An 11,658-nucleotide genomic window follows, 5' to 3' on the forward strand; every position below is an offset into this window, starting at 1 on the left:
ATACTAGCTTTTATTTCCCTAGCGACCTACTATCTAGTAGTTATCCCCACTATTCCTGGCTAATTATCTATTAGCTACTTAACAACCTAACTATTACTACTATAAGAACTTACTGCTACTACTGCTGCTATTTTACAAAAAATCGCAATTACTTTTGCACCCACCTAATACAACTACACTACTCCTGCCACCTAGATAACTGCTCTCTCCTTGGCTAGCTACTAGGGAGAATAAAAAGGGTTTTCACCCCACAGTGCTCAAGTACGTATGTCTAATGAAAATAGATAACACCCATGACAGCTAAAAGGCACAAGATAGTATGTCATAAATGCACTGCAGTTGCCACTGATTACATGTACTACAGCAGGCCAAAGGTGAATGAAATAAGCCTTTGCTGATTGTAGGATTAGGAAACTTTCAGAGGATGTGTGTTTTAAGGGACCCAGCGCGGTGGCTCACTCCTGTAATCCCAGCACTTTGGGAGGCTGAGGCAGGTGGATCACCTGAGATCAGGAGTTTGAGACTAGCCTGACCAACATGTGAAATCCCGTCTCTACTAAAAATACAAAATTAACTGCGTGTGGTGGCAAGCACCTATAATCCCAGCTACTAGGGAGGCTGAGATAGGAGAATCACTTGAACCCAGGAGGTGGAGGTTGCAGTGAGCCGAGATTGCACCATTGCACTCCAGCCTGAGCAACAAGAGCGTAGTATAATCAAAGGCACAGAGCACAGAGGACAGAGGTAGGTAAACCACAGGTTCAGGAAATGATATGTAAGAAGGACATGACTTTGTTTCTTATTTCACGCAGAAAATAAAAGCAAACGAGAATAATTCATATGCTTTCACTACACCCATATATTCTGCTTACCTCTTTTAAACTGATGAATGCTCTCTTTTTAAACCTGAAGTTCACTGGATCCTGTTCCATCTGTTCACTAAATCCCCTTCTCTCCCCTCAAGGACTTGCCTTCTGCAATTGACCCTGATCCTTCTCTTTCTTGCACTGACAAAGTATTTTCTCTACCAGGTCATTCGTATCAACATATAAACATGTTAAAATACATTCCATCTTTAAAAACCAGCCAACAAAAACAAAAACAAACACCAATTTCATTGTCCCCGTATTCCTCTCCAGCTATTGCCTCATTTCTCTATTCTTTTTACAGCAAACTTAAAAGAATTGTCAAAATCACTCTCGGCCTTCTCTCCTCTCCTCTCCTCTCCTCTCCTCTCATTTTTTCTTGAACCCACTCCATTCATGCTTCTGTCTCCATCACTCTTCTAAAATTGCCCTTGTCAAGATTACTGATGATTTCCACATTGCCAAACTCAATGGTCATTGTCAGTTCTCAATTACTGTTTGTCAAGAGCATTTGCTGGGGTGGTCCTTTTAAAAACATATCCTTTACTTGACCTCACTCCTGTCACTGACTGGCTGTTCCTTATTCTTCTTTGATGGATCCTCATCAATTTATTATCCTCTAAATGTAGAGTGCCCCAGAGCTCTGTCCTCAGCTTCTCATTTACTCTTATTTCTGTAGTAATCTTATACAACATCATGATCTTACTGATATTCCATCACTGATAATTCCAAAGGCATATCCCAATTCCTGACCTATCATCTAAACTCCAGACCTGTACATCCAACTAGCATTTTTCACAGAGCTCTTCTCTAATCAATCTGTGTGAAATAGTCTACCTCACTCCAAACTACTCCAGATACACTTCTCCACTTACCATAATGGATTTTCTCCACAGAACCTATCACTGCCAAACATATTATTCATTTGTTTTCTATCATGCTACCCATAACTTCTTCATTCCCCCTTCACATACCACCACCGTTAGAATGAATGAACCATAGGAGCAAGGAATTCTTTGGTTTTATTGTCTATGGTGGCCCCAGTATTCAAGTAAATCAACAAACATTTAGCTAGACCAAGCAAAAAGAGAGAAAGGCCAAATAAATGAAATGCATATGAAAAAGGAAACATTACAATTGATACCACAGATATGTAAAAATCATTGGAGATTATTATGAACAACTATATGACAACAAATTGGGAAAACTAAAAGAAATGGATACGTTCCTGGATACATACAGCCTAGTAAGATTAAACCACGAAGGAGGAGAGTGGGGTTGGTTACTGGGCACAAAAAAATAGGAAGAATGAATAAGAGCTAGTATTTGATAGCACAACAGGGTGATTATAGTCAATAACAATTTAATTGTACATTTTTAAAAAACTAAAATAGTGTAATTGGATTGTAACACAGAGGATAAATGCTTGAGGGGATGAATACCCCATTTTACATGATGTGATTATTACACAATCCGTGCTTGTGTGAAAATATTTTATGTATCCCATGAATATATGCACCTACTATGTGACTACACAATTTTTTCAAACAAAAATTTTAAAGGGTTAAACCATGAAGAAACAGAAAACCTGAACAGACTGAAAACTAGTAACAAGATGAAAGCCAAAAAAAAAAAAAAAGCCCAGGATCTGATGGATTTAATGCTGAATTATACCAAACATTCAAAAAAGAACTAATACCAATTCTACTCAAACTATTTTAAAAAATTGAAGAGAAGGGAACACTTCCAAATTATTATGTGGGGGCCAGCATTACCCTGATACCAAAATGAGATGAGGACACAATAAAACAAAAATAGAAAACTCCAGGCCTGATAAACATAAATGCAAAAGCCCTCGGTAAAATACTAGCAAGCCAAATACAACAGCATATTAAAAAGAACATTCTCCATTATCGGGTCAGATTCATCTCAGGAATATAAGAGGATGGTTCCACATATGCAAATCAAACAATGTGATACCTTATATCAACAAAATAAAAGGACAAAAACCATATAATCATTTCAATAGATGTTGAAATAGCATTTGATAAAATTCAACATCTCCTCATGATAAAAACTCTCAACATTGGGTATGAAAGGGATATGTATCAGCACAATAAGGACCCATATACAACAAGTCCACAGCTAATATCATACTGAATGGGGAAATACTGAAGTTCTTTCCAATAAGATCTGTGATTCTCAAAATCACAAGCAACAAAAGCAAAAGTAGACAAATGGGATTGCATCAAGCTAAAGAGCTTCTGCATAGTAAAGGAAGCAATCAACAAAGTGAAGACACAAAGTGAAGAAACAAGTCAGAGATGCCACTTTTATCACTTCTTTTTAACATAATACTGGTCATCCTAGCTAGAGTAATCAGGCAAGAGAAAGAAGTAAAGGGCATCCAAATATAAATACAAGAAGTCAAATTAACCCCATTTAAAATAGTTTGAAAAAAATCCCCTAAACCTAAAATAGCTAGGAATAAATTACGCCAAAGAACTCAAAGATTTCTATAAGGAAAACTATAAAACACTATATTTATAGTTTTTTATATGTCCTCTGTGCTCTGTGCCTTTGATTATACTACGCTCTTGTTGCCCAGGCTGGAGTGCAATGGTGCAAAGATTTCTATAAGGAAAACTATAAAAACCTATAAAACACTAAATTCTTTCTATAAGGAAAGAATTTGAAGAACACACAAGAAAATGGAAAGATACTCTATGTTCATGATTGGAAAAACTAATATTATAAAAATGTCTATAGTACCCAAAGTGATATGCAGATTGAATGCAATCTGCATCAAAATACCAAAGGCATTATTCACAGAAATAGAAAAAGTAATCCTTAAATGCGTATAGAACCATAAAAGACTCCAAAAATCCAAAGCATTCCTGAGCAAAATCCAGAAGGCATCACACTACTTTATTTCAAATTACAGTAGAAAGCTATAATAATCAAAGCAGCATGGCACTTGCATAAAAACAGACATATAGACCAATGGAATGGAATAGAAAACCCAGGAATAAATCCACACACTTACAGCCAACTCATTTTTTACAAAGATGACAAGAACACACACTGGGGAAAGGACAGTCTCTAATAAATGATGTTGGGAAAACTGGATACCTACATGCAGAAGAATGAAACTAGATTACTATCTTTCACCATATACAAAAATCCATTCAAAATTGATTAAAAACTTAAATATAAGACCTGAAAATTTAAAACTACTTAAAGAAAACATTGGAGAAATGCTACAGGACATCAGTTTGAGCAAAGATTTTTTTGGTAATACCTCAAAATCACAGGTGACAAAAACAAAAATAGTCAAATGGGATTACATCAAACTAAAGAAGTTCAGCCTGGCAAAAGAAGCAATTAACAAAGAGCAGAGATAACTGGAGCATGGGAAAAAATATTTGTAAACTCTCCATCTACCAAGAGATTAATAAGCAGAATATATAAGGAACTCAAAAAATTCAATAGCAAAAAAGCAAATACCATGATTTAAAAATGGTCAAAAGAGCTCAATAGCTATTTCTCAAAAAGTCATACGAACGGCCAACAGGTATATGAAAAAAGGCTCAACATCACTACTGATTAGGAAAATGCAAATCAAAACCACAATGAGCTATCATCTTACCCCAATTAGAATGGCTATTTTGAAAAAGATAAAAAATAATGAATGCTGATGAGGAGGCAGAAAAAGGTACCTCGTTGGAGAGAATGTAAAGTAGTACCCTGTTTGGTGGGAAGGTAAAGTAGTAGAGTCTGTATGGAAAACAATATGGAGTGTCCTCAGAAAAACTACAAATACAACTACCTTATAATCTTGCAATTCCACTGTTTGGTTTATATCCAAAAGAAAGGAAATCAGCATATCAAAGAGATACCTGCATTCTCGTGTTTATTTCATTACTATTCACAATAGCCAAGATATAGAATCAGCTTAAGCGTCCATCAATGGATGCATGGATAAAAATGTGGTACACATACACAATAGAATATTATTGAGCCACATACAATCATAAAATTCTACTATTTGAAGCAACATGGATGGAACTGGAGGCCATTTTTTTAAGTGAAATACACCAGGCACACAATAACAAATATTACATGTTCTTACTCATATGTGGAAGCTAAAAAGTGGATCTCACAGAAGTAGAGAGTATAAATTCTGGTTACTAGAAGCTGGGAAGGGAAGTGGGGAGAAAACAATAAAAAGTTATTGGTTAAGTGATACAAAACACAGTTAGATAGAAAAAGTAAGTTCTTGTATTTGATAGCACAGTAGGGAAATTATTGTTAACATTAATTTTTTGTATATTTCAAAATAGCTAGAAGAAATTTGTAACATTCCCAACATGAAGAAAAGATAAATGTTTGAAGGGACAAATATACAAATTACTCTAATGTGAACATTATATATTGTATACGACTATCAAACCATCCCATATACCTCCAAAATATGTAAACTGTTATATGCCAATAAAAATTTTAAAAAATATAAGGCTCACATACTACAAGAGATTGCAAATGATGGTCACAGATGTGTTTTAATTGTCTTAAAATACAAAATTGTAATTGAAATTTTGACAAAGTTATCAACACATAAACTTTGGAATTTTATATAAATATTTGGTTTTATGATTTCTACTAAAAAATTAGAAATTGCTTATTTTAGTTAACATGTAGTACATGCTAGGCACTGTTGTAATTGCTTATGATAGTTTTATATGTCAACTCGCCTTGAGCACCGGATATCCAGATATCTAGTTAAACATTATTTTTGAGTGTGTCTGTGAGGTTGTTTCCAGATGAGATTAGCATTTGAATCTGTAGACTGAGTAAAGCATGTTGGCCACTGCAATATGGGAGGGCATCATCCAACCCATTCAGAGACTGAACAGAAAAGACACACACACACACACAAAAAAAGGTGGAAGAAGGGAGGTATCAGATTCTGTCTGTCTTATTGTTTGAACTGGGTCATCGATCTTCTCCTGCCCTTAGAGGTTCCTTTCTCAGGCCTTCAGATGAACACTAGAATCTACACCATCAACTATCCCCAGATCTCAGGCCCTCAAAATTAACCAGTGACCTTCCTGGGTCTCCAGCTGGCAGATGGCAGATCATAAGACTTCTCAGCCTTGATCATTGTGGGAGCCAATACCTTACAATAAATCTATTTATATATGCATCCTATTGGTTGTGTTTCTTTGGAGAAACCATACTAATACACTGTAATTATTACATAATTATTACTGCATTTACTTATTAAACATCTACATGATGAATTATAGAACTGTAGCACAGAAGGGTTAAGGGCTTTTCTAAAGTCTTCTATCTAGCAACTTTGGCGGTTATTCAGACTCAAATAATGTAATTTCATGGTTCAGGCCTTTATCACTATCTTCTCTGAACCAGCATTCCTAAGAGGCTACAACACCTAGAGCTCAGTGCCAGCCTCCCTATTTAGCTGGAGCAAACACTCTGCAGTGTGCCAAAGATGCTTCTCTCTTTTACCTCACCTGCTTTAACCCTATTGCCATTCACCAGAATCTGTAATCCTTGTCAGACTGAAATGTCATACTTGAATCAATAACCATTTGAATGTCCATTTACATATAATCACTCAATTGGTCCTAAATTTGTTAAAAGGTGAGTAAAATATAACCCTTGTTTATTCGTGAGTACAGTCATACTAAATATAGCTTATATAGAATAGAAGTTATTCATCAAAAGAGTAGTACAAACCATATGAGACATTGCAGTAAATTTCAGAGTTCAACAGAAAGAAAAAATGTATAAATGCCCACCAGCCATGGGGACAGGGGATTTCTTTGTTCACTGCTGCATCCCAGTGTCTCCACAGTGTGTTACTGGAGCTGCATACATATTTTTGAATGAATGTATGAATGACTAAGTCTTAACTCCTCCCTGATTCAGTTTAATTTCTGATTTCTCTTTAGCATTTTTCTACCTTCATTTTATATATTTAGTGGGAAGGCACATAGGAAGCATTATATCCAACCAAAAAATCAGATAAACTCTAATGGAAGTTCAAGAGAAAAAGGGATCATATGCAGTTGAGGGGAACTAGAGGTTTCATGGAAGAAGCAGGTCCAAAAAAACTGGTAAAATGTCCGTAGGCAGAGATAAAAGGAAGGAGTTTCCGGGCCCCTAAGAGTGAGTCAGACCAAACTATTTGTACTATATGCCATGGAGTTTGGCAGCTGCTGAAGGTTTTGAGCAGGTGGATGTTGATTTTCTTTTGACATTTACTTGGCTTAAGAAAATAACCAAGAATGAATCTATGCTATAAAAAATTAATAACTAAAGCAAAAGTGAAATTCTGGCTTGGATTTGTTTACAGGAGGATCTTGGGCAGTATTCGGGGCTTTCAACCTCATGCAACCCGACAGTTTTGTCAGATTCGTCTCTTTCTCCAAAAAGTTATTCAGAAAAGATACTGGGTTAAGATAAAACTCAGGATCCTAGAATTCAGTATCAATTAGTTACAACGGTGTGACCTTGGGCAAGTCACTTACTCAACTGGAACATCTTCATATGTTAAAATATTAATAATTTCATATTTTCCTTATAACTTGGAATTATTTAATGAGTGAACATACTGCAGGAATTCTTTGGAAGTTGTAAAGTACTCTATTCTGCCCTTCTCTGTCGTCCCCAACCTGCTTCAGCAGCATAATAACATGTGGAAAACATATAAAAATGTAGTGGTGGAAAGTTGTATTTTATTACTCTGCATTTTTGGTTGTTAATATGTGCAATGATTATTGGTGAGAAAAAATGCTCCTGGCCACCTGGGATCCAAAGTGACATTGTGCTTTTGTATTCCTCTGCTTTTGGAAGAGCGTATCCTTTTCAATTTGTTGAGAAAGTCATTAACTAAGATAAAAAATTCAAAGCCATGAAATCCTTTTTTTCCTAGAGAAACAAAAATGAATGACAAATATAGTAGCCCAACAGTTGGTCTAAACAGTGAGATACTACTTACGAAAGTGAGAAATTTGAAGATGATCTAGAAATTTTACAGGCTAGAATTTTAAGTTACTAAAGAACAATTGTGGGAAATTGAGTTAATTTGTAGCATCTTAAACTTCTGTTCTTTGATTTTTAAGAGACTCTGAGAATTTCCACACCCTCAATAGAGAAACATTGAGATTAACTGAGAGTATAATTTAGTTCTGACCCCAAGAAAAACCCATAAGTAAGCTGATTTTGTTTTATGATTACTTCCTTCACTCCCAAACCCACTGTGAAACTTCTTCCATTGTCATTCCTTTTTAGACACTTATTTTCTTTCTTCCCCACACCCTCCCAAAATTAATATATTCATTGCATATTTTGCAGTCATCTACACTCCAGATAACCCCTTCCACGATGCCAGATATTCCATTTCCATCTCAAATATACTCTAGATATCAATATCTACCTGTACTGGTTCTAACCCCTCTGGAACGTCCCTTCTACTCTTGTAATGATAATTGATTGAAGTGTCACTCATTCTAATAAATACATTTGTGTTTTAATTGGGCCCTCTGAAAACATAAATTTAATATGGTGGCATTTCAAGTAATGAGAATTTTAACTGTAGAAGTCAAATAAAAGAGATTTTGGGCTGATTGCAGTGGCTCATGCCTGTAATCCCAGCACTTTGGGAGGCCAAGGAGGGTGGATCACTTGAGGTCAGGAGTTTGAGACAAGCCTGGCCAACATGGTGAAACATCATCTCTACTAAAAATACAAAAACATTAGCTGGGCATGGCGGCACACGCCAGTAATCCCAACTACTTGGGAGGCTGAGGCAGGAGCGTTGCTTGAACCTGGGAGGCGGAGTTTGCATTGAGCAGAGATTGTGCCACTCATTCCACATTCCAGCCTGTGTGACAGAGCCAGACTCTGTCTCAAAAAAAAAAAAAAAAAAATTGCCATAAGCTTTGCAAAAGTGTTTCTTATAACCACAACTATTAAGGCTAAACTAGATGATATCTGATAAAACAATTTCAATATTGTTTCCTTAGAATCAGTATTAAAGGTCTCTAAACAATTTAAGGAAGAGCCAAAAGTTTACACACTTCCAGAGTCCAATCTGTAACAGGATAATGTGAAACGGTAGAGCATTATACAATAAGAAATGTTGTAAACTGGGGTAAACTAGAGCGTGCATGCATAGCAAAAAGGAATAATGCATCAAAAATATTACACCAGAGGAGGCAGAGCAAGATGGAAAACTAGAAGCTTCCACTGATCTTTCCCCACAGAAACACCAAATCTAACAACTAGCTACACACAAAAAAAGCACCTTCGTAAGAACCCAAAATCAGGTGAGTGATTGCAGAACTTGATTTTAACTTCATATCATTGAAAGAGGCACTTATCAGTATAAAATGACAGTCATGAATTGCCAGTATTACCCCTCCCTGATCCTCCAGCAGTGGCCGCATGGCACAGAGAATCCATGGCCTTGGGGTAGGGAAAGCAGTGATTATGGGACTTTGTATTGAAATTTAGTGCTGTCCTGTCACAGCAGAAAGCAACACGAGGCAGAACTTAGCTGATACCAACAGAGAGGGGATTTAGACCAACCCTAGCCAGAAGGAAATCATCCATTCCAGCAGATGGAACTTGAGTTTCAGCAAGCCTTGTCGCCACAGGGTAAAGTGCTCTGGGGTTTGAAATAGACTTGAAAGGCAATTTAGTCAACAAAGACTGCAACTCCTAGACAAGTTCTAGTGCCATGCTGGGCTCAGAGCTAGTGGACTTAGGGGCCATGTGACCTAGTAAGACACCAGCCGGGGCAGCCAGAGGAGTACTTGTACCACCCATCCCCTAAACCCAGGAAGCACAGCTCACAGCTCTGAAAGAGACTCCTTCCTTCCATTTGAGGAGAGAAGAGGGAACAGTTAAGAGGAATTTGTCTTGCAATGTGGATAGAAACTCAGCCACAGTAGAACAGGGCACTGGGCAGAGTCCTGAGGCACCCGTTCCAGTCCCCAGCACCCAGAAGACATTTCTAGACCTACCTTGGTCCAGAAGAGAACCTGTTGATTTAAAAAGAATGACCCAGTCCTGGCAGGATTCATCATCTACTAACTAAAGAGCCCTTGGTCTCTGAATAATCAGCAGTGGTTACTAGGTAGTACATGCTATGGGCCTTGGGTGAGATTCTGAGACATGCTAGTTCAGGTGTGACCCAGCACATTCCCAGCTGTGGTAGCTATAGGGAGAGACACATTCTGTTTGAGAAAAGCAGAGGGAAGAGCAAGGGGACTTTGTATTGCAGTTTAGGTACCAGCTTGGCCACAATAGGGAAGAGCATCTAGTGCACTCTTGGGATCTCTGATTCCGGGCCTTAGCTCTTGGATGGCATTTCCAGACTTGCCCTGGGGCAGATGGGTGCCCACTGCCCTGAAGTATGGGTCCAGGCCAGGCAGCATTCACCACAAGCTGACTAAGGAGCCCTTGGGTGTTGAGTAGACATTGGAGGTCGCTTGGCTGTACTCCTTTCAGGCCTTTGGTGGTGGTAGCCACAGGAAGAGATGCCTCTGCTTGTGAAAAGGGGAGAGAAGAGTAGGAAGGGCATTATCCTGTGGGTTTGGTGCTATCTCAGCTGCAGTAGAATACAGCATCAGGAAGATTCCTAAAGTTTCCAACTCCAGGCCCTGGCTCCTGGACAGCATCTCTGGACCTGCCTTGGGCAACTAAGAACTCACTGCTCTCAAAGGAAGGACACAAGCCTGGTTGTTATCACCACCTGCTGACTGTAGAGCCCTAGGGCCTTGAGTGAACATAGGTGGTAGCCAGGTAGTAGTTACAACGGGCCTTGGGCAAGACCCAGTGCTATGCTGGCTTTAGGTCTGATGCAGTACAGTCTCAGTTGTGGTGGCCATGGGAGTGCTCATGTCAACCCTCCCGCAGATCCAGGTAGCTCAGCACAAAAAGAGAGAGTTCATTTGTTTGTGAGAAATTAAGGGAAGGGAACAAGAGTTTCTGCCTGGTAATCCAGAGAATTCTTCCAGATCTTATCTAGGATCACATGGGCAGTACATCTGCGAGTCTGCAAGAGCCACAGTGTTACTGGACAAGGGGCGCTCTCTAATGAAGATATGGCTGCAGTGACCAAACACAGATCACAACACCCAAGTCCCTTCTAATACCTTGAAAGTATTCCCAAGAAAGAATGGTACAGACAAGCCCAGACTGTGAAGACTAGAACAAATACTTTTCAATGCTCACACACTGATGAGCATCCACAAGCATCAAGATCATCTAGGTATAACATGACCTCATCAGAAAAACTAAATAAGCCACCAGGAGCCAATCCCAGAAAGACAGAGATATGTGACCTTTCAGACATAAAATTCAAAAATAGCTGTTTGGATGAAACTCAGCAAAACGAAAGAGAAGGAATTCAGAATCTTATCAGATAAATTTAATAAAGAGATTGAAATAGTTAAAAAGAATCAAGCAGAAATTCTGGAGTTGAATAATGCAATTGACCTATTGAAGAATGCATCAGAGTCTTTTAATAACAGAATTAATCAAGCAGAAGAAGGAATTAGTAAGCTCATAGACAGGCTATTTGAAAATATAGTCAATGGACACAAAGAATAAAAAAGAATGACACACAACTACAAAATCTAATAAATAGCCTCAAATGGGTAAATTGAAGAGTTATTAGCCCTAAAGAGGAGTTAGAGAGAGAGATAGGAGTAGAAAGTTTATATAAATGGGGTAATAAAAGAGAACTTCCCAAACC

The sequence above is a fragment of the Theropithecus gelada genome, chromosome 6 (genome assembly GCF_003255815.1).
Source record: "Theropithecus gelada isolate Dixy chromosome 6, Tgel_1.0, whole genome shotgun sequence".
Classification (NCBI taxonomy): domain Eukaryota; kingdom Metazoa; phylum Chordata; class Mammalia; order Primates; family Cercopithecidae; genus Theropithecus; species Theropithecus gelada.